A 21,663-nucleotide genomic window follows, 5' to 3' on the forward strand; every position below is an offset into this window, starting at 1 on the left:
TTTCTTTCCGCCAGCTTTGAATCCAGCCAATCCCTAATTTTTTGTAATTAATTTCCAACCAATTGTGGATTTCTTCTTCGACTTTGAGTGTAAATTTTGAATCGTCCAATAAAATTGAGAGGGTGTGGCTTGATTATTCATGAAAGGTCTCAAACTTTCCCCAAGGGTTTATAAACTACGGATTTTCACGTCTCTTGGCCATCTGATTGTCATCTAACTCGGTGTGCGTGTCAAGCAGGAGGCGGGAAGGCGCCTCTTCCATAAGGCAGCAGTTCTTCAGTAAGGTAATGACCATTTAACATCCTTATTTCTTGCTAGCTCCGCAGTTTAACCCGAGGGATAGGTCCGAAACCTTAACTATGTAACGAACTTCTCTAAAATGTAAGTTCTGCCAGCTAATGTAAAAAATTTCATAAAATCTCTAACTGTAATTCGGGGATAGAGGGTGATTTACCCTCTCGAGCTCCCCTTCATATTGGTTTGAGGTGACTACATTTTGTAACTGATTTTCTTCCTTTCCGTAATGTCTTAACATTTCCTTATTATACGAGTCACCTCCATAGTTTGAGAATAACCCCTGTTTTCATCGGCCTAGTGCCCTTTAGGTTTTAAGTGTTCATATCGAGGAGCGCAAGCATTTGCCTCCTTTCATTTTGTGTTCGGGCCATTTAGTTAACTGTTATTGCTTTTACACAAAGGCCCTATAAGTTGGGCCATGAAAGGCCAAAAGGTGTAAGATATTTTTGGTGTCGTCTTGTATATGCATGGAAAACTGAGAGCACGTCAGCTCTTTTCTAGTGTTGTAAAAGGGCCTCTGGGAGGCTTGATATTGTGAGTACAGAGCTAGTGCTCCATTTGTATTGAGGGATTTCTGCCCTTGTCTAAATTTGTACCTTTGTAAATTTTGAGCTGAGTGCTCACGAATTTTGAAATGAGGGGCTGGAAGCCCGGATTGCTAAACAGTCACTAAATTTTGGATGTTCTTGCTATGTATAAACTTTGTCATGGTACCTGGTATGTCATTGTTATCTCACTAAGTGAAAAGTTGTTAAAAGTTTTGTTGTTGATTTTTGAAATTACAAAGATATATAACCTTTGTTAAAGTTTTAAATCACTTCATGAATTTGTAGTTAGACCCATTAACCCCGGCACCTTCTTTCACCTCTGCTGGTCCGTGGGTAACCCCGTAACAATTATTATTATTATTATTATTATTATTATTATTATTATTATTATTATTATTATTATTATTATTATTCCCCAGTGTAAATACAATATATAAGCCTAAAACTATTCACAAATAAAACTTCAATATCTGTAGTTAAACTATATTGTGCTGTATAATTACCGTTATCTTTCTATAAAACACAGTAACAGTGTTTGATACAGTTCTAATTTAAATACCTTTTCTAAGTTTTTGTCAAGAGAAATCCAAGCATTTCCATTCTTTCAGTGTCAGCCAGGCTGAGTAGCATGCTGGCTTTCTCAGGCCAAGCTCGTGGGTTCCATCTTTGTTCAAATCCTTGCTCAAATATGCCATCCTCACGTCGCTCGATTTACTGTTATGTGCAAGAATACTGTGGAACAAAATTCTGGCACTGCAGTGGCTCCAAAAACACCAATAGTAGTAACTGAGATGTAAAACCAGTATCTATCATCATCATCATCATCATCATCATCATCGATACTGTGGTCGAACCCACCAACTTGAGCTCAGAATGTCCAGCACTTTACCAACTGTACTACTCAGCCTGGCAGCATATTTGAAGAAAGGCAATTTCATAACAACAACAACAATTGTTACGGGAATTCCGTTGTTCACAGTGGTGTAAGAAGGTACCAGGATGAGTGGGCGGACAGAGAAAAGATCAAAACATATTTTAAAACACTAAATTCTGAAATTGTATTTCTTCCTTTTTTTCCTGACTTTAAATTTTGATAGATGATCTGAATCAGCAACAATAAATAACAGTCAAAGAGCTCGTCAGCTCAGATAACCAGAGTGGACTATAAGTTCAAAATCAGGTACAATAGAGAAAATTGTCGACACAATAATTTACAAAAAATGAGCTTTGTAGCTTTAAAGTTACACTATTTCATAGAACACATTTGCTCCACTCACTTGCGTACCAAAATTTTACTACAGTCCAGCCTCTCAGAGGCATAAGTTTTCTGTCAAATTTAACACTAGATAAACTACAAAACAGTGTTTACTCTCATTTGAGCATGACAGTCTATTGACACACTCGTCAATAACTAATGACACTTTAAACAGTGGCAGTAAGTGCCCATTCTACCTAGTGAATAGCCTTAGAGTACAAAAGAAATGGTTTAAGAAATCGGCCATGAATAAAATGCTAGGAGGCGAAACACTTGCACTCCTTTTGAAAAACTCTTAAAATCCTACAAGGGCTGAAGTTATAGAGGGGTGTCTAGATGCGAAACATAACGTTCCAAAATGGTTTGAAAAATTTAGAGTTTTAGAAAATCAGTCACCCTCATACCACGTTGAATGGAAAATAATAGAGGGTGAACACTCTTTATTACCTAAGTTACATATTTCCCAGCAGGGATTTGAATAGAGTCCTTAGACTTTCCTGAAAATTTGCATTTAAAAGGTGATATTAAACTTGAGAATTTTACATTAAGAAAGGAGTTTGAAACCTTCCCCTTAAGTTAACTGTCTGGAGCTATCACATATTTTAAAAGATGTCTGCCATTACCTTAAGTTGCTGGGCCTTCCGATGAAGGCAAGGCTCCCGTTGCCCCCTACTATGCTGTACACACACTTAGACCGGAGCGATGAAGATGACAAAATGGCCTTAAAGTGCCCAGCTTTTATAGCGGAGGGGAAGGTTCCAGAACTCTCTTGACCTAGGCAGAATGCCTGTACACACCCCTAATTTTAATTGGCTACAAAAATATATACAAAGATTTCTGATTGGTTAATAACTTAAAGAAGAAGGAAGTCATAGAGGTGCTGGTAACCTTAGCACATAAGAAAAACAATCTAAAAACACTTCAGGTTTATAAACGTATAGAATAGAAATTTCCCTTGTAAAATTAATTGTCCGTCCTCCCACCAGATGGGGCACATAGGCTGATAATAGTCATCTAAGGATTAAAGGTCCAAACTTCTTCAGATACAGTTTCAGATTCATAACACAGATGGCCTTCTAGAAGGCGTGCAGTTCAAATGGACAGAGGTGTACCTCCGGTACAGTAATAATAATAATAATAATAATAATAATAATAATAATTTTAAAAAAGAATTTATTGCAGCCAAATTGGTTATAAAATTCGTACAAAATCTAAACTAGTCACTTAGTTTGTGCAGAAGATTACCATTGATCATCGTCCGATTTATACAAGTTAAGATAAGGTATCTTTCGCAGATAGTTTCTCATGAAATATACACACAGTTGTCGTCTGGTGCGTGGAAAGATTGATCTGCATATCTTGTGGTGATATCTATGGACAATACAATTATGAGATAGTTTGGTGAGAAGTATGCCCTCAATAGGCAAATCCTCTCAGATTCTCCTCCAAGAATAGTCATTTTTCTTCTAAAGGGAATGTCTTCCTCTAGAATATATTTGAGAAGACAGTCCTACATATTACTGAATGACTACCTATTTGCCCCTGGGACATCTTCCTGTACTGTGAGCCATGCTTGTTGAATATTGTCAATTACTTTGGAATTTAATTTTAATGCACACACATATCACTGCTTTAAATTTAGAGGAATTTTAAATGCCTAGTATGCTGTTTGTTGGGCAGCAGTTCCTGTCTGCACAATGATGTAACATGAACACCTAAACTGAAGCACATTTTCCATCAAGCATTTGTATGAGGATGTTATTCCATGGGCTCCTTGATTGAATGGTGAGCATACTGGCCTTAAGTTCAGAGGGTCCCGGGTTTAATTCCTGTCCACGTAAGGAATTTTAACTGCACGTGGTTATTTCCTCTACTTTGGAACTTTGTACTTGTGTTAATCTTAATATGCTTCTTTTCATCTATATATAAAACACCATACTACCAACCACCTTAGAAACCTGCAATAGGGTTGTTTTCAGGAAGGGCATCTGGCTATAAGACTGTGCCAAATCCTCATCAAGTGCCAACACCAATAAATTGGAGAAAAGGCCAAGAGAAATAAAAGGATTATTCCAGGACCATTAATTAAAAGAAAGAAAAGAACATTGATATTTGTGTTACCTGTTGGAGCACATCAGTAAATTTTGTGAATGGGTGAAAATTGTTTCAGGTCTGTTTATTTCATTAATTTCATTCACAAATTGAGAACCTCAGTCTGTGAATCTTTTGTCAGCTAAATCAAAACAACGGAAGTAAAAAGTAAACTTAGGTCCTCATCCTGAGTTGGTGCAGCTCCAATGGAGGTGAGCTGCATGTATCATTTTAACCACATACCAGCCCTCTTGCCATTCTTAAATTTCTGGCAGTACTGGGAATTGAACCCAAGCCTCCAAGGATGGCAGGTAATAACATTAACTGTTATGCTGCTGAAGCAGACATTACAGAAGTGATTGCAGCAGTCTACTGAGGCTGCACCGAGGTTTCCTCGGGAGATCAAATCCATTCTGTTTCTTTGTGCGATCTAAGATGTGAGACAGTGTTCCAGATTCATGGTGCAATTTAAATTGCATGCAACTTTTTTATCATGCAACAAATCTGGCACATATATATATAGTTTATACAGAACACACACATTCACATTTTTCCTTGTTGCATCACCCAAAGAAATGTTGCACAGAGTATTGACACTACAAGAGTTTTACTTCATAATTCCCAATTTAATATGTAAAGGGGGCAATAATGCACTTTAAGGTTCAATTAACAGACGATTTGCAATGTTCTTTTCTCCAGAGCTTTTTTCTCTTGGGCCACTCATACACTAACCAGTGACGATCCCTGTCCTGAGAGCCCCACTCACACAGAAAACACGGGAACTTTGTATATCCTCCTTGCTGCCCTAATATGATACCGCACACTTTTAAAACACAGCACAGTAACTATCTGTGTTGTCCGGCTCCGCGGTGTAGGAAGCAACGTGTCCGCCTGTCACCCGGCGGCCCCGGGTTCGATTCCCAGCCGGGTCAGGGGTTTTTGATTGTAAATGATTAATATCCCTGGCCTGGGGACTGGGTGTGTCGTCCTTAACATTCCTTTCCTCACATTCAACACTTTACACTTCCGCAATTTACAAAAATACACAGAGTTTCCTAACATCTGGTGCAAGTAGGGGCAAAAGATCTTCCTAGGTCGACGCCCCAAACAAATAACATTTAAAAAAAACTGTGTTCATTGTAGTTCAGTTTCTGCAACACCATTGTGACAGTTTTCACGAAGAAATGTTGAATGGGTGACTGGCACTGAAGAAAGTTTATTTCTATTGTGCAGAAGAACACCTTTGAGACCTCTCTTACAGGTATCAATAAATACGTGCCAGTCCTTTGTTTGGTAAATAGTTCCAAGACAATGAATCAAGCCAGGGATATCACAGCAAAACACAGGTTCATCTTCGTGAACAAAAACTGCCGGAATTCTTCCTCCCGATTTCTGTAACAATATGAATTTGTCCTAGGAAGTAAAAACTTTCTCTTTTAATCTTGATCCTAAAAGTTCACTCTTTTCTTTAGTGAGGCCTAGGTCAGGCACCAAATCATTTAAGTCACACCGATTATAAAGACGTGGAGTTTTATCCTCAACATCCGGTACAAAGGTATCATCACCACCATCCTCCGCACTTGAAGATGACGAAGACATGCTCTCTGGTAACTGTATTGGTGGTTTTGGGACAAGAATATCGGGTCAATGTGGTATGGGGGTTATGGCAGATGGATGACAGGGATACACAATGTGCTTTTTGTTTTTCGTATAGAACTCTGACACTTTACATACACAAAAATAACATTCGTTAAAATGATTTCTTTGTTCCCGCCAAGCCATTGGGATTCCGAATGGCATTGACGGCAACAACCCATTGTGCCATTGCCGCAGGTTTTCTACACAGGTTTTACACACAATATGGGGTGCAAAATTCTTGTCCTGATCACCTAACTTTATGTTAAAATATGCCAAGTACAGGCTTTTTATAAATGGCATAATATTTCACTTCTGGCCTTTAATTGTATACTGTCACGAACCTACTATGCTGGCGTAGCAGGGGGAGAGGTGATACTCCCACGTGGCGCGTCCCAGGTGGCGGATAGGGGGGTCCTAACTGACTTGCCGGCAGACTTGAGGGAAATAAAATACCTCTCGCGGACCAAACACACTACCCCCTGCAGGTGAGGGACGCACATGTAGAATACACCCGCGGTATCCCCTGCATGTCGTAAGAGGCGACTAAAAGGGGCAACAAAGGGATGATTGTCTTGGAACCATGAAACTACTTGTGATTAGTACCACCACGCGGAGAGCATCATGGGTCGCTTTTACTTGCGCATAGTACCACTATATTAGGTACCAAATGGGTTTGTGATTAGTAGCACACAGGAACACCATGCGGTCAGCTTTTGCAGTACCTGTGATTAGTACCACCATATGAGCAGGACCATGGGATGATAGCTACCATGGTTCTGGCTTGCCTGTGATTAGTACCCACTATATGAGGAACACCATGGGATGGAGGAAGGTCCCTGTGGTTAGTACTCTTATGTGATGAACACCATAGGTTTGCGTTGCCTGTAAATGGTGCCACATAGTGAGAAAAACATAGGTCTGTATTATATGTCGAATTTGATAACCTCTGAGTAGTACAATAATGTGTGGAATACCGCAAGTCTCTGCTACTTTTGATTAGTACCACAACAGAACAAATACCATGGTTCTACTTTCCTAGTGATCAGTACCGTTATGAGGGGCCGATAACTTGGATTTTGGACCCCCTTTAGACTGCAAGCATCATTGTTTCAGTGTTATGCTATAGCAGCAGTCCCTTGGTCAGTAATCCTATTCTCTTACATCAGTTTGTGTGAATGTAAAGCATTGCAGGTCGCATCCACTGATTGTTTTAAATTCATGTCCATCCATTCATTCTTCGTTCTCACGCTTTGAATTCTGGTCAGTGGAGAATTTTAAACTTTTAATTTGTCATTCCATTTCGTCTCATTTCATACCATTAGGGGCTGATGACCTCGATGTTAGGCTCCTTTAAACAACAATCATCATCATCATCAATTGTATACTGGCCACATATATTGCAGAAAGAGTTGGGATTGTTCACACATTTTTGCCTGCAAACATCACTGCTACTTGCCATTTTAATACAAACTAACTCACTTATTCACTCAATCAACTTCAAGTGCACGTTGTAACTTGTAGACAAAGGCGTGACACACGTTCTCAGATTCTCCTCTCACTATGGAGAAACGCAATCTTGGTGTTTTGCACTTGTCTGACATTGCACATGCATGAAATGCAACTGTTCTAATTGTTCTTCTGGTGTTCCTGTATGATTACCTACTCCCCTCCAAAACAGAGCACATACAATATTTTCTCTCAGACATGTACATACCTGCATTCCATACAACCAATCCAAACCTTATTTACAACAACAAAGCTCCATTAATATAAACAGGAGACAGACTTGTGACAAATCTGTACGTCATACAAAACAACTGGTATTTTTTTGCATAAGGATACTAAACATAACTTATATTACAAACAATTACTTTTGCCGGAAAATCTTGACAGGCCAGTGTAATCAGGAAAATAGTTATCATTTATTTAGTGGTTGTTGAGCTTCCCTAACAAATGATTATTAATTTAACAGCCAGTGTGTGCCCTAGTAGCCACCATATGCTCATGAAATCATTCAAAGTCTTTATTGCTTAAACTGCAGTTGCTCCAAATTTACTGTATTTCAACCAGTTCAATTGGGCTTATATCGCATGTCGGCAAATAATACACATCAATCTTCTTTAAATATGCCCAACAACAACATATTTAACTATTCCTGGCATCTCCTCTCATTTATTCAACATTATTTTTAACTGCTGATTTTAATCATTAATTACAATTTTATAAAACTCAGAAAAATGTTATCACTCTTAATTAATTATTAAAGAGTGAAATTATCATACTCAAATTCACAACAAATGGTATGATTTAATCACTCAAATTTTAGTTAAATTATTAATTGTCTGCTGATTTCATGATTATTAGACTTTAATTATTAAATGCCGAATATTAGGATAATTTGGTTAAAGATTATAACTGGAATACATGTTCTACAATAGATCTGAATCATTCATACTCTAGCTATCCAACGCTAAAGTTTGAAGAGAAAAAGAAGCAAATTCTAATTCTAATAGAAAAGTATAGGATAGAAAAGCTGTCAGCCGCTGCGAACTCCTACTCGCCGGCCGTATGATTCCCAATTCTGCATAGCTCGTAGCAGTTATGACTTATATGGCAAAGTAAAGTAGATATAGATGAACTCTACAGGAAAAAGCAAGATATCAATACAAAATTAGTACAAAAGGTACTTATGGTGAGATGATGTTGACTGATTTTCCTTGGCTTAGGTGATCATGTTGACTGGTGTCCTGGTCTTCAAGTTGGGATATACAAGTTCATTGCATCAGCAACGTTATTTCCAGTTTAGAAGTTCACGGTATCAGTAATTTTTATTACATGTTAAAAACTTCATATTTGGTCCATATTGAAAATGTACATCAATTTTAAGATTATTAAAATTTTATTAGTCAACCTATTCAATACAAATGATATTTTCAAAGTTAGGACTTATATCCTATTAAACTAAGGTCTAAAGGGACATGTTTCGCCCTTTAAAAGGGAATCATCAGCCTTTTTACTCTCATGCTAAAGATAAAAATCAGGATCCTGATTGTCGATATAAGAAAAAAAATATAAAATGAGAATAAAAATTGGAATGAATATTATACAATATGTGTAATCATGAGTTCTTAATGACAATTGACAATTAAAATGTCATTTAAAATGTTTGCGAAGAAAGGGGAGTTGGTACGATAATTATATCAACAATCTTAAAATGATCTTATAAAACTGAACAAACTATACCTTAACCAAATAAATAATAAGAAAGTCTAAGGCTAAAGTTGCCATATCAAGGTTCGTGAAATTCGGCTGGAAGCAACCTGATTTTAAATGTAGAGCAAATGGTTAATAGAATCCAATAGCCACTCAAGACAACATAAAACCTCTCTCGTTGACAAGTCGTAATGAAACTGTAGTATGGCACATGTAGATTATAAAGTTGTGTCCAATCAATCCATTAATCTCATATTTTACGAAGCGAGATTGTGGTCTCAGTATTTTTGTTGAAGAGGCTGTGAGAAGTTAACTAATAAGTGCCGCTGTACAGATTTTGTCAGCTCGTATACCGATGGTTAAATGGGAACATTCTTACGTGTTGGCTGTAGTTTTGAATGTGGATTGACTATTGAAGAAATATAGTGCAGAATCTGTATAGAAAAGGAGAATAAAAAGGTAAGGAGTTTAGAGGAAAAATGGTTAAATTAGGGGAATTGATATAAATTCAATTACTTACATTCTCGGTTTTTGCGGTATGAACTAGTTGCCTGTAAGGTCTCGGAACGAGTGAGGTATGAATGGCGTGTGTTGTATCTGTGTGGAACTGAGGGAGGGGGGTGTGATGGATGAACGGAAATAGGCGGAGCGTTGAGCTTGCGCGCTATTGGCTGTTGAAGATGTGGAGTTAAGGAAGAGGAGTGTAATGGAGAAGAGGAGGTGGACGGAGGGTTAAACCTACATGCCGTTAGCTGTGGAACATTAGCAGGGGCGGGGACGGAGGGAGTTACTTTTAAGGGGAAGTTGGGATCTTTATTGGAAGTTAGTTTAAGGTTTTTAAGGATTTTATTTAAATTTGGATGTAAAGATTGTAATAAATTGGGTAAAGTCTCGTATAGGGGATTTTTTATTTTGACGGGATCATTGAGATTTAGGTCTTTGTTCTAATGTTGATCCAGATATATGTAAATGTTTTCTAATTCGTTCATTAATTTTCCTTTGTCTACTATTTTAATGATTGTTAGGTCCTGTTCGATAGTTGTGAAATGATGACCTGTGTCTTTCATATGTGAGCTCATGGCTGAAAATTTATTATGTCTATTGGCATTTTAGTGTTCCTGATATCTAGTAAGGAAGCTCCGGCCTGTTTGCCCAATGTATGATTTTTCACATTGCGTGCATTTGAGCCTGTATATGCCTGAGTTTGAGTAAATACTATTGTTCTTGTTGAGTGTATTGTGGTTGAAAAACAGGCTGTGATTGGTGTTTGTCGTCTTAAAGGCAATGTTAATGTTTTGTTTTTTCAGAGGGTTTGTTGCTTGGTAAATGCCTGGATTATTGTATGTAAAGGTGGCGAATTTAGATTTTTTAGGTTTTTCAGGGACGAGGTTTGTTGCTAGTTTATATTTCATTTTATTAATTATTCGGTTGATTATTTCTATTTTAAAGCCATTGAATTTTGCTAAGCTTTTAATATAATGAATTTCTGTTTTTAGATTCTTGGGTGATAATGGGATTTTTAAAGCTCTGTAAATTAAAGTATAGAAAGTAGCTTGTTTGTGGGAGTTGGGGTGTATAGATGAATTTTTGATTGTTATTGGAGTGTGGGTGGGTTTTCTGTAAATTTGGAAATCAAATGTGTTCTTGTCCCGTGTTATAGTTAAGTCTAAAAAGTTAATGGATCTGTTGACCTCGTCCTCCTTAGTGAACTTGATATTTTGATCAAGGATGTTTCAAAAATCTAAAATATCGTTGCTATTGTTGAGATTACTGTCAATTATTGCAAATGTGTCGTCAACGTATCTGAGCCACAGGCTGAGTCCTTTTATTTTTGAAGTTATTTTATGGTGTTCTAACGAGTCCATGTATATGTCTGCCAAGATGCCTGATAAGGGATCTCCCGTCTTGGTGGTAGATTTTGCCGTTGAAAGTAAAATAGTTGTTTTTTAGTACGAAGTTTAAAATATTGATGAATTCGTCTATTTCGGGGATGCTGAGATTGCTGTGTTTGGATAGGTTGTCCTTGATAATGTTTACTGTTTGTTTTGTTGGCACGTTAGAATACATGTTCGTGATATCGTAGGAGCACATGATGTGGTTAGGGAGTAGGTTGAATTTCTTTAAAAGATCGCAAAAATCAACCGAGTTCTTCAGAGGGGATTTGTTGTTGAAAGTGTAGTGTCTTTTAAGGAAATGGTGGATGTATTTTTTGGTCTTGTAAGTTGGGCTTTTTCTGCAATTAATTATGGGACGTATGGGTGTATCTTTTTTGTGTAGTTTGGGTAATGCTCTGGCTGTGGGAATATTAGGATTCATGGTGAATAGTTTTTGTTGCTCTTGTTCATTAAGTAAAAAAGTTGAATTCTTTATCAGTGTTTTTAAATTTCGCTGGATTCCGGTGGTAGGATCGTTATTAACTATTGAAAAAGTCCCATCCGCAAAAAAGTTTCCTGTTTTTGTAATGTATTCATTCTTATCTAATAATACGGTAGTCCCTCCTTTGTCCGCTTTAGTTACTATGATATTATTGTCATTGATCTTCGTTTTTAAACTTTTTATTACGTTTGTATGATTGAAGTCGGAAGTTTTAATTAATTCTTTGGTGACTGTTGGGAGTTTCTTATTTATTTCGTATCTGGTGTCGTTTTGCAAATCTGAAGGGAGATTGGTAATGTTAGACTCGATCTCTCCTACAGTGTTGATTGTCTTTTTTTTTTTTTTTTTTTTTTTTTAATATGCTTGGCCAATTATGTTTTAGACCTTTGCTTAGTAGGTCAATTTCCTGTTCTGAAAAGTTTCTTTGTCGTGTTAACTATGACTGGTGAGTTGTTGAAGAGTGAATTGTTTTTTATTATTTCTACATTCCTATTGGATGATATTAATTGGGTCTCCTTTAAGTGTGCAAGCTTTTTGTCCAAAGTTTTTTGTTTTCTGCATAGGATATCGTTTAATTTACACTGACTGACAGAGCAAATGCAACACCAAGAAGGAGTGGTCAAAACTTTATGCCAATTGCAGGGTAGACTGACGTCACTGAGGTATGCTCATGATGTGAAATGCGCCGCTGTGCTGCGCACGTAGCGAACGATAAATGGGACACGGCGTTGGCGAATGGCTCACTTCGTACCATGATTTCTCAGCCGACAGTCATTGTAGAACGTGTTGTCGTGTGCCACAGGACACGTGTATAGCTAAGAATGCCAGGCTGCCGTCAACGGAGGCATTTCCAGCAGACGGACGACTTTACGAGGGGTAATGTGATCGGGCTGAGAAGGGCAGGTTGGTCGCTTCGTCAAATCGCAGCTGATACCCATAGGGATGTGTCCACGGTGCAGCGCCTGTGGCGAAGATGGTTGGCGCAGGGACGTGGCACGTGCGAGGGGTCCAGGCGCAGCCCGAGTGACGTCAGCACGCGAGGATCGGCGCATCCGCCGCCAAGCGGTGGCAGCCCCGCACGCCACGTCAACCGCCATTCTTCAGCATGTGCAAGACACCCTGGCTGTTCCAATATCGACCAGAACAATTTCCCGCCGATTGGTTGAAGGAGGCTTGCACTCCCGGCGTCCGCTCAGAAGACTACCATTGACTCCACAGCATAGACGTGCACGCCTGGCATGGTGCCGGGCTAGAGCGACTTGGATGAGGGAATGGCGGAATGTCGTGTTCTCCGATGAGTCACGCTTCTGTTCTGTCAGTGATAGTCACCGCAGACGTGTGTGGCGTCGGCGTGGAGAAAGGTCAAATCCGGCAGTAACTGTGGAGCGCCCTACCGCTAGACAACGCGGCATCATGGTTTGGGGCGCTATTGCGTATGATTCCACGTCACCTCTAGTGCGTATTCAAGGCACGTTAAATGCCCACCGCTACGTGCAGCATGTGCTGCGGCCGGTGGCACTCCCGTACCTTCAGGGGCTGCCCAATGCTCTGTTTCAGCAGGATAATGCCCGCCCACACACTGCTCGCATCTCCCAACAGGCTCTACGAGGTGTACAGATGCTTCCGTGGCCAGCGTACTCTCCGGATCTCTCACCAATCGAACACGTGTGGGATCTCATTGGACGCCGTTTGCAAACTCTGCCCCAGCCTCGTACGGACGACCAACTGTGGCAAATGGTTGACAGAGAATGGAGAACCATCCCTCAGGACACCATCCGCACTCTTATTGACTCTGTACCTCGACGTGTTTCTGCGTGCATCGCCGCTCGCGGTGGTCCTACATCCTACTGAGTCGATGCCGTGCGCATTGTGTAACCTGCATATCGGTTTGAAATAAACATCAATTATTCGTCTGTGCCGTCTCTGTTTTTTCCCCAACTTTCATCCCTTTCGAACCACTCCTTCTTGGTGTTGCATTTGCTCTGTCAGTCAGTGTATAATCTACATGTAGCTGGAATGAGCTCCATTCTATTGGGGATACGTATTGAGATGTTGCCAAATTTGTTCTGTATAACTGTAAATTTAAAAGCATTTTCTTTTTGTGGGATGTTTTGATTTCGTGCTTGAGCCAAATTTCATTAGTTCTATTTTGAGTTTTGGTTAAACTGGATGTGGTTATGTCTTTTCTCTGAATATGTCTCAAAAATCTTGGAACCAACTTTAGCTTTAGACATTCTTTTAAATAAGCTATGTCTTTACCTGTTTTACAGATTTTTACCTTTAGGTTGAGATACTTGTTCAAGTTATAATTAGCCTGGTTGGCTTTAACATTACATGTTATAAACTTCATATTTGGTCCGTATTGAAAATGTACATCAATTTTAAGATTATTAAAATTTTATTAGTCAACCTATTCAATACAAATGATATTTTCAAAGTTAGGACTTACATCCTATTAAACTAAGCTCTAAAGGGACATGTTTCGCCCTTTAAAAGGGCATCATCAGCCTTTTTACTCTCATGCTAAAGATAAAAATCAGGATCCTGATTGTCGATATAAGAAAAAAAATATAAAATGAGAATAAAAATTGGAATGAATATTATACAATATGTGCAATCATGAGTTCTTAATGACAATTGACAATTAAAATATCATTTAAAATGTTTGCGAAGAAAGGGGAGTTGGTACGATAATTATATCAACAATCTTAAAATGATCTTATAACACTGAACAAACTATACCTTAACCAAATAAGTAATAAGAAAGTCTAAGGCTAAAGTTACCGTATCAAGGTTCGTGAAATTCGGCTGGAAGCAACCTGATTTTAAATGTAGAGCAAATGGTTAATAGAATTCAATAGCCACTCAAGACAACATAAAACCTCTCTCGTTGACAAGTCGTAATGAAACTGTAGTATGGCACATGTAGATTATAAAGTTGTGTCCAATCAATCCATTAATCTCATATTTTACGAAGTGAGATTGCGGTCTCAGTATTTTTGTTGAAGGAGCTGTGAGAAGTTAACTAATAAGTGCCGCTGTACAGATTTTGTCTTTGCATATACATTAACATATATCTGGATCAACATTACAACAAAGACCTAAATCTCAATGATCCCGTCAAAATAAAAAATCCCCTATACGAGACTTTACCCAATTTATTACAATCTTTAAATCCAAATTTAAATAAAATCCTTAAAAGCCTTAAACTAACTTCCAATAAAGATCCCAACTTCCCCTTAAAAGTAACTCCCTCCGACCCCGGCCCTGCTAATGTTCCACAGCCTACGGCATGTAGGTTTAACCAAGACAAGACCAACTACTGGTTTAACCCTTCGTCCACCTCCTCTTCTCCATTACACTCCTCTTCCTTAACTCCACATCTTCAACAGCCAATAGCGTGCAAGCTCAACGCTCCGCCTATTTCCGTTCATCCATCACACCCCCCTCCCTCAGTTCCATACAGATACAACACACGCCATTCAAACCTCACTCGTTCCGAGACCTTACAGGCAACTAGTTCATACCGCAAAAACCGAGAACGTAAGTAATTGAATTTATATCAATTCCCCTAATTTAACCATTTTTTCCTCTAAACTCCTTACCTTTTTATTCTCCTTTTCATTACAGATTCTGCACTATATTTCTTCAATAGTCAATCCACATTCAAAACTACAGCCAACGCGTAAGAATGTTCCCATTTAACCATCGGTATACGAGCTGACAAAATCTGTACAGCGGCACTTATTAGTTAACTTCTCACAGCCTCTTCAACAAAAATACTGAGACCGCAATCTCACTTCGTAAAATATGAGATTAATGGATTGATTGGACACAACTTTATAATCTACATGTGCCATACTACAGTTTCATTATGACTTGTCAGCGAGAGAGGTTGTCTTGAGTGGCTATTGGATTCTATTAACCATTTGCTCTACATTTAAAATCAGGTTGCTTCCAGCCGAATTTCACGAACCTTGATACGGCAACTTTAGCCTTAGACTTTCTTATTATTTATTTGGTTAAGGCATAGTTTGTTCAGTTTTATAAGATCATTTTAAGATTGTTGATATAATTATCGTACCAACTCCCCTTTCTTCGCAAACATTTTAAATGATATTTTAATTATCAATTTTCATTAAGAACTCATGATTGCACATATTGTATAATATTCATTCCAATTTTTATTGTCATTTTATATTTTTTTCTTATATCGACAATCAGGATCCTGATTTTTATCTTTAGCATGAGAGTAAAAAGGCTGATGATTCCCTTTTAAAGGGCGAAACATGTCCCTTTAGACCTTAGTTTAATAGGATGTAAGTCCTAACTTTGAAAATATCATTCCTATTGAATAGGTTGACTAATAAAATTTTAATAATCTTAAAATTGATCAGTAATTTTTGTCGTGGATCACTCCTCCTGATGATCCATGATGTAGAAAGTACAGGGTCTTCCTCGCCGATTCGTGCAGATGATCTTGCAGTTACATGTTTCTGAAACTTACATCTGATTTACAATCATGTTGCACACTAATTTACACACCACAATGTTTTATGAAGTGATACTCAACTTATTACATTATCTCATGGTAAAAATGTACCAAATTTGAATATAGCAATCTTTCTGTCTACGCAGAATTTTAAGGAATATAAATAACAGGTAGACCTTCTAGAGTTTTTGGGCCAAATTAAAAATCTCCTGAAAGCCTGTTACTGCTGCTCAGTCCTCACCATGGATAACAGCAAGCTGCCAATTCCTCCTCATTGGCAGTATGCTTCCAAATTCTCCATACCTCATATCAGTTCTCACTTATATCACAGAGTAAAGTAGATGTAAAATGCTATCGGCAGCCGTGAAAATGGTTTTCCGTGGTTTCCCATTTTCACACCAGGCAAATGCTGGGGCTGTACCTTAATTAAGGCCACGGCCGCTTCCTTCCAACTCCTAGGCCTTTCCTATCCCATCGTCGCCATAAGACCTATCTGTGTCGGTGCGACGTAAAGCCCCTAGCAAAAAAAAAAAGATGTAAAATGATCAAATCAGCAGAGCAAAACAGCAGAGATGATATAGCAGAGTGTGTCTATGCCTAATTCCACAGCTTTTTAGAATTTGTATTATTAGTTTTAATACATCAATTTCAGTTCTCTTCGGTTAAATTTCAATCAGTCACTACTGATCTGCATTTAGGGCAGTCACCCAGGTGGCAGATTCCCTATCTGTGTCCCGTTAACAAAGTCGAACCCAACTACATGTTAACGGTAGTATAAAAAATGAACTAGTAGTTACCACAAATTAACGAGAAGCGAGCACAGACACCGTAAAGCACCACCTAAAATAAACAAGGAAGGACTTACTAGAACTGGTGGAGAGGTGTCTCAATTAAAACCGTGGATTAAGAACAACTGTACCTGGTATTAAATACTAATATTAAATAAAGAACAACATGTCTTAGCTTGAAAAGAAAAATATAATACCTTTATTACAAGAAAACAAAATTAAATTAAATGCTATAACAGAGAAAATGTCCACCAAGTAAATGAAACTAATAGTCGATTTAAATTAAGTTAAATGACAAATTGGAAGGATTAAAATTCCTATCTGTGGTCGACAAACCAAAGAAGAAAATAATAAACTAATAATTAAACAAGCTAATTATTCCAGAAACCTCAAATCTCAGTGAAACTGGATAAATAAAGATTATTCTTTTTTTTTCGTTCAGAAAGGTAAAAGTTCCTTATTACTTATCCTTTTAGAATTTTACTTCAGTTACACAACATGAAGACACCATTATTCGTGGAGTTCTCTCCAAAGGAATCAGATACTAACTCCAAACATTACCATCAATGAAAAACGTACTACCACAAGGACCAAAGGGAAAAATATAGATATATCCAACTCAGGATACAGAAAAATTCAAAGGAAAAGTTAATTGCAAAATAACATGCTCCAAAAATTCACAAGAGCAAGGGCAAAGTCATAGAATTTTGTGAATTTCCACAAACTGGTCAACAGTCCCCGAGAAAAAAAAAATCGCCATCACCCACAACAACGATCACCATGGCAACGAACACACGCCATGAACATAAGCCATGGCCAATCAGTACAACCACAACAATGGCCATTTATTTCAAGGGGCAAAACCACAAATTATCAGGCAATAAAAGAAAAAGAAAGAAAATAAAGACAGGAAAAATTAAATAAAATTTCAATCGCCTTGGGGAGAACTCTCATGAATTTACCCAAAAAAAAAAAAAAAATACATAGTGGGGTAATTTCATAGCCATCATTAATAACATTGCACACTATCCATTCGACGTAATTGATAATAACTTACTTTCAACCAAAGTAAATGTAACATGATAAGCATTAATATGCATACAGAACACAATTATCTAGTACAGATATCAATATATTTAACTTAGTTTTTACAAGGAAACCCGAATATATTTAAAGACACAATCAAGCAAATTTAAAGCCGAGACAGGAAGATGGAACGTATTTAGGAGACCCAAAACACCTCAAGTCCGAATAATAGTTTTTCCGCCGAGCTCGATAGCTGCAGTCATTTAAGTGCGGCCAGTATTCGGGAGATAGTAGGTTCGAACCCCACTGTCGGCAGCCCAGAAAATGGTTTTCCGTGGTTTCCCATTTTCACACCAGGTAAATGCTGGGGCTGTACCTTAATTAAGGCCACGTCCACTTCCTTCCCACTCCTAGCCCTTTCCTGTCCCATCGTCACCATAAGACCTACCTGTGTCGGTGCGACGTAAAGCAACTAGCAAAAGGGAAAAAAAATGTTTTTTTCCCAAACTCATAGAGGGAGTACTGAAGATCAATTTCACTTAAGAACATGAAGGTTTTCGGAAGCTTGCATCAACGCATTAGCATCAGTTTCCAATACTCACGTTGACACAATTATCCAAGAGATTTTAAAAAATCCATACGGTCTGGGGACGTTTCCAATAAGACAGAAGTAAAAAGATGCTCTAAGGGCAAGAGAGAGAGCCCTCTCACACAGATTATTTATCCTTAATCCGTAATGTAGACCAAAATCTGGTCCTGCAGGAGACACCAAGCATGCTAGCGATCCATCACACACCAACGACTAAACTGTAATGGCGGCACACACCCGCTAGATGAAGAATAGAGAGCTAACAAGTGGTATCGGCCTGCGAACAATACAGAGGATAAAACAAGCTTCGGAAATAAAAATAATGCGGTGTTCAGGTCGCCAGAGAAGAACCCTTAGAGGAAGAAGCCAGTGACGGTCCTCGATTTCAATCAAAATGTTCTGCATACAACAATATTTGATATGTATAAAAATGGCGAATATCCTAAGGCATTGAAACTGGACCATCCATTTACCTTCTTTAATATCTCGAAAATTTTCCTCAACACTTTCTTGGGTTTGATGTTAAAAATTAATTTGGACTTTCACAAAACTTTTAAGCCCACAAAAAAATAAGTCGTCACTTTGGAATTCAAGATATAACTGGATGAAAAAATGTTTACACATTCATGCTGTTATGCTCTCTGCCCTTCACCTTTCACTTCTCTCACCTTACATTTACCTTCCTTAATATCTCAAATTTTCCTCAACACTTTTGCGGGGTTTGATGTTAAAAATTAATTTGGATTTTTAGGAAACTTTTATGCCCACAAAAAATATAGGTCATCACTTTGGAATTCAAGATATAACTGGATGAAAAAATGTTTACACATTCATGCTGTTATGCTCTCTGCACTTCGCCTTCATTTCTCTCAACTTCCATTTAACTTCTTTTATATCTCGAAAATTTCCCTCAACACTTTCTTGGGGTTTCATGTTAAAAATTGATTTGGACTTTCAGGAAACTTTTAAGCCCACAAAAAATATAGGTCATCACTTTGGAATTCAAGATATAACTGGATGAAAAAATGTTTACTCATACATGCTGTTATGAGTAGGCAAATTGGCATCACCGCACCTCATACTTTTCTGTCTCTCTCTGCGCAACGAAACTGCCTTCCGGGCTGCGTTCTACTTTAGGGATGTTTCATGCATTAATAATAAAGCATGATATCGAGTGCTAGGCTCGGAATATATGAATTAAATAAGATATTAAATGACTAGGAAAAGTGGGGTAAGATGGTCTGAAGAAAAATTAGAATAATAGGACACAGACTTCAATGGTGATTAGCCCACAAGTAAAATGTTAGGGGAGAAGGTAAATGAACACGACACCACGGTGTCAGCTGTTAGTTTCCTAGCCTTTTCTTAAATGATTGCAAAGAAATTGGAAATTTATGGAACATCTCCCTTGGTAAATGATTCCAATCCCTAACTCCCCTTTCTGTAAATGAACATTTGCCCCAATTTGTCCTCTTGGATTCCAACTTTATCTTCATATTGTGATCTTTCCTACTTTTAAAGACACCACTCAAACTTTTTTGTCTACCAAAGTCATTCCACGCCACTTCTCCACCGATAGCTCGAAACATACAACTTAGACAAGCAGCTCGTCTCCTTTCTCCCAAGTCTTCCCAGCCCAAACTTTGCAACATTTTTGTAATGCTACTCTTTTGTTAGAAATCACCCAGAAAAATTCGAGCTGCTTTTCTTTGGATTTTTTCCAGTTCTTGAATCAAGTAATCCTGGTGAGGGTCCCACACGCTGGAACCATACTCTAGTTCGGGTCTTACCAGAGACTTATACAGTATGTCCTCTCGTTTACATCCTTACTACAACCCCTCATAAACATGTGCAGAGATCTGTACCCTTTATTTACAATCTCATTTATGTGATTACCCCAGTGAAATTCTTATATTAGCACCTAGGTACTTACAATGATCCCTAAAAAGAACTTTCACCCCATCAATGCAGTAATTAAAACTGTGAGGACTTTTCCTCTTTGTGAAACTCACAACCTGACTTTTAACTCTGTTTATCATCATACCATTGCCTACTGTTCCTCTCACAACATTATCGAGGTAATTTCGCAGTTTCTCATAATCTGAAACTTATTTATTACTCTATACAAAATATCATCCACAAAAATCCTTATCTCTGATTCCACTTCTTTACTCATATCATTTATAGATATATAAAGTAAACATAAAGGTCCAATAATACTGCCTAGAGGATTTCCCCTCTTAATTATTACCAGGTCAAGTAAAGCTTCGCCTATTCTAATTTTCTAAGGGTTGGACAAACATATTGTCTAGAAATATAGCCACCTACTCAGTCATTCTTTTGTCTAGTCCAATTTCACTCATTCTTGCCAGTAGTCTCCCATGATCTACCCTATCAAATGCCCTTAGATAGGTCAATCACGATGCAGTCCATTGGACCTCCTGAATCCAAGATATCTGTTATATCTTGCTGGAATCCTACAAGTTGAGCTTCAGTGGAATAACATTTTCTAAACACGAACTGTCTTCTGTTGAACCAGTTATTAATTTTGCAAACATGTCTAATGTAATCAGAAAGAATGCTTTCCAAAAATGTACATGCAATGCAAGTCAAACTGACTGGCCTGTAATTTTCAGCTTTATTCTATCACCCTTTACTTTATACACAGGGACTACTATAGCAACCCTCCATTCATTTGGTATAGCTCCTTAAAACCCATTAGCGCCCAGAAAAAACTGTTCCTACTTGAATGATATTTTCATTAATTTGTGATGGTTAGGGTATATGAATTGGGAAAATAACACAATATTTTCAAACAAGAATTTATTTTACGAGATATTAGCTGATACCATATGGTATCACTGGGCGGTTACACTGCTATCACTGTACAGGGTACAATAAATTGTTAATATTGTTCCAACCTGTTGACACAGCTCACTGAGTATGGTGTGTAGCAAAACATGTTATGCATAAGCCTACATTACACTTCAGACACATTGTTCTGCCGAATGACTTGCACCCTTCATTGGCACATCTTCTCCTATTGCAGTTTGCAACAAAGTGATTGAGTCCATCAAATCTCAAAGCTGGCATTGTATTTCGGGCAACACTTACTCTCCCAGGAATCTTTTGTGGGACACAATTGCGTTTTAGATACACTTGAACAACTTCTCTACGGAAGTCAAGTTGTGATGGGCCCTTGTAGTCAGGAGGAGGGCAGGGAACATCAACACGTTCTAAGTCACCGTCAATCCATTCATAAATAGCTGGATTGGCTAATCTTTCTAGAATCCACTCAGGAGCTTGTTTTTCAGGTTGTTGTTGTTGTCGCTGCTGCTGCTGCTGCTGCT

This window comes from Anabrus simplex, chromosome 1, assembly GCF_040414725.1.
Source record: "Anabrus simplex isolate iqAnaSimp1 chromosome 1, ASM4041472v1, whole genome shotgun sequence".
NCBI lineage: Eukaryota > Metazoa > Arthropoda > Insecta > Orthoptera > Tettigoniidae > Anabrus > Anabrus simplex.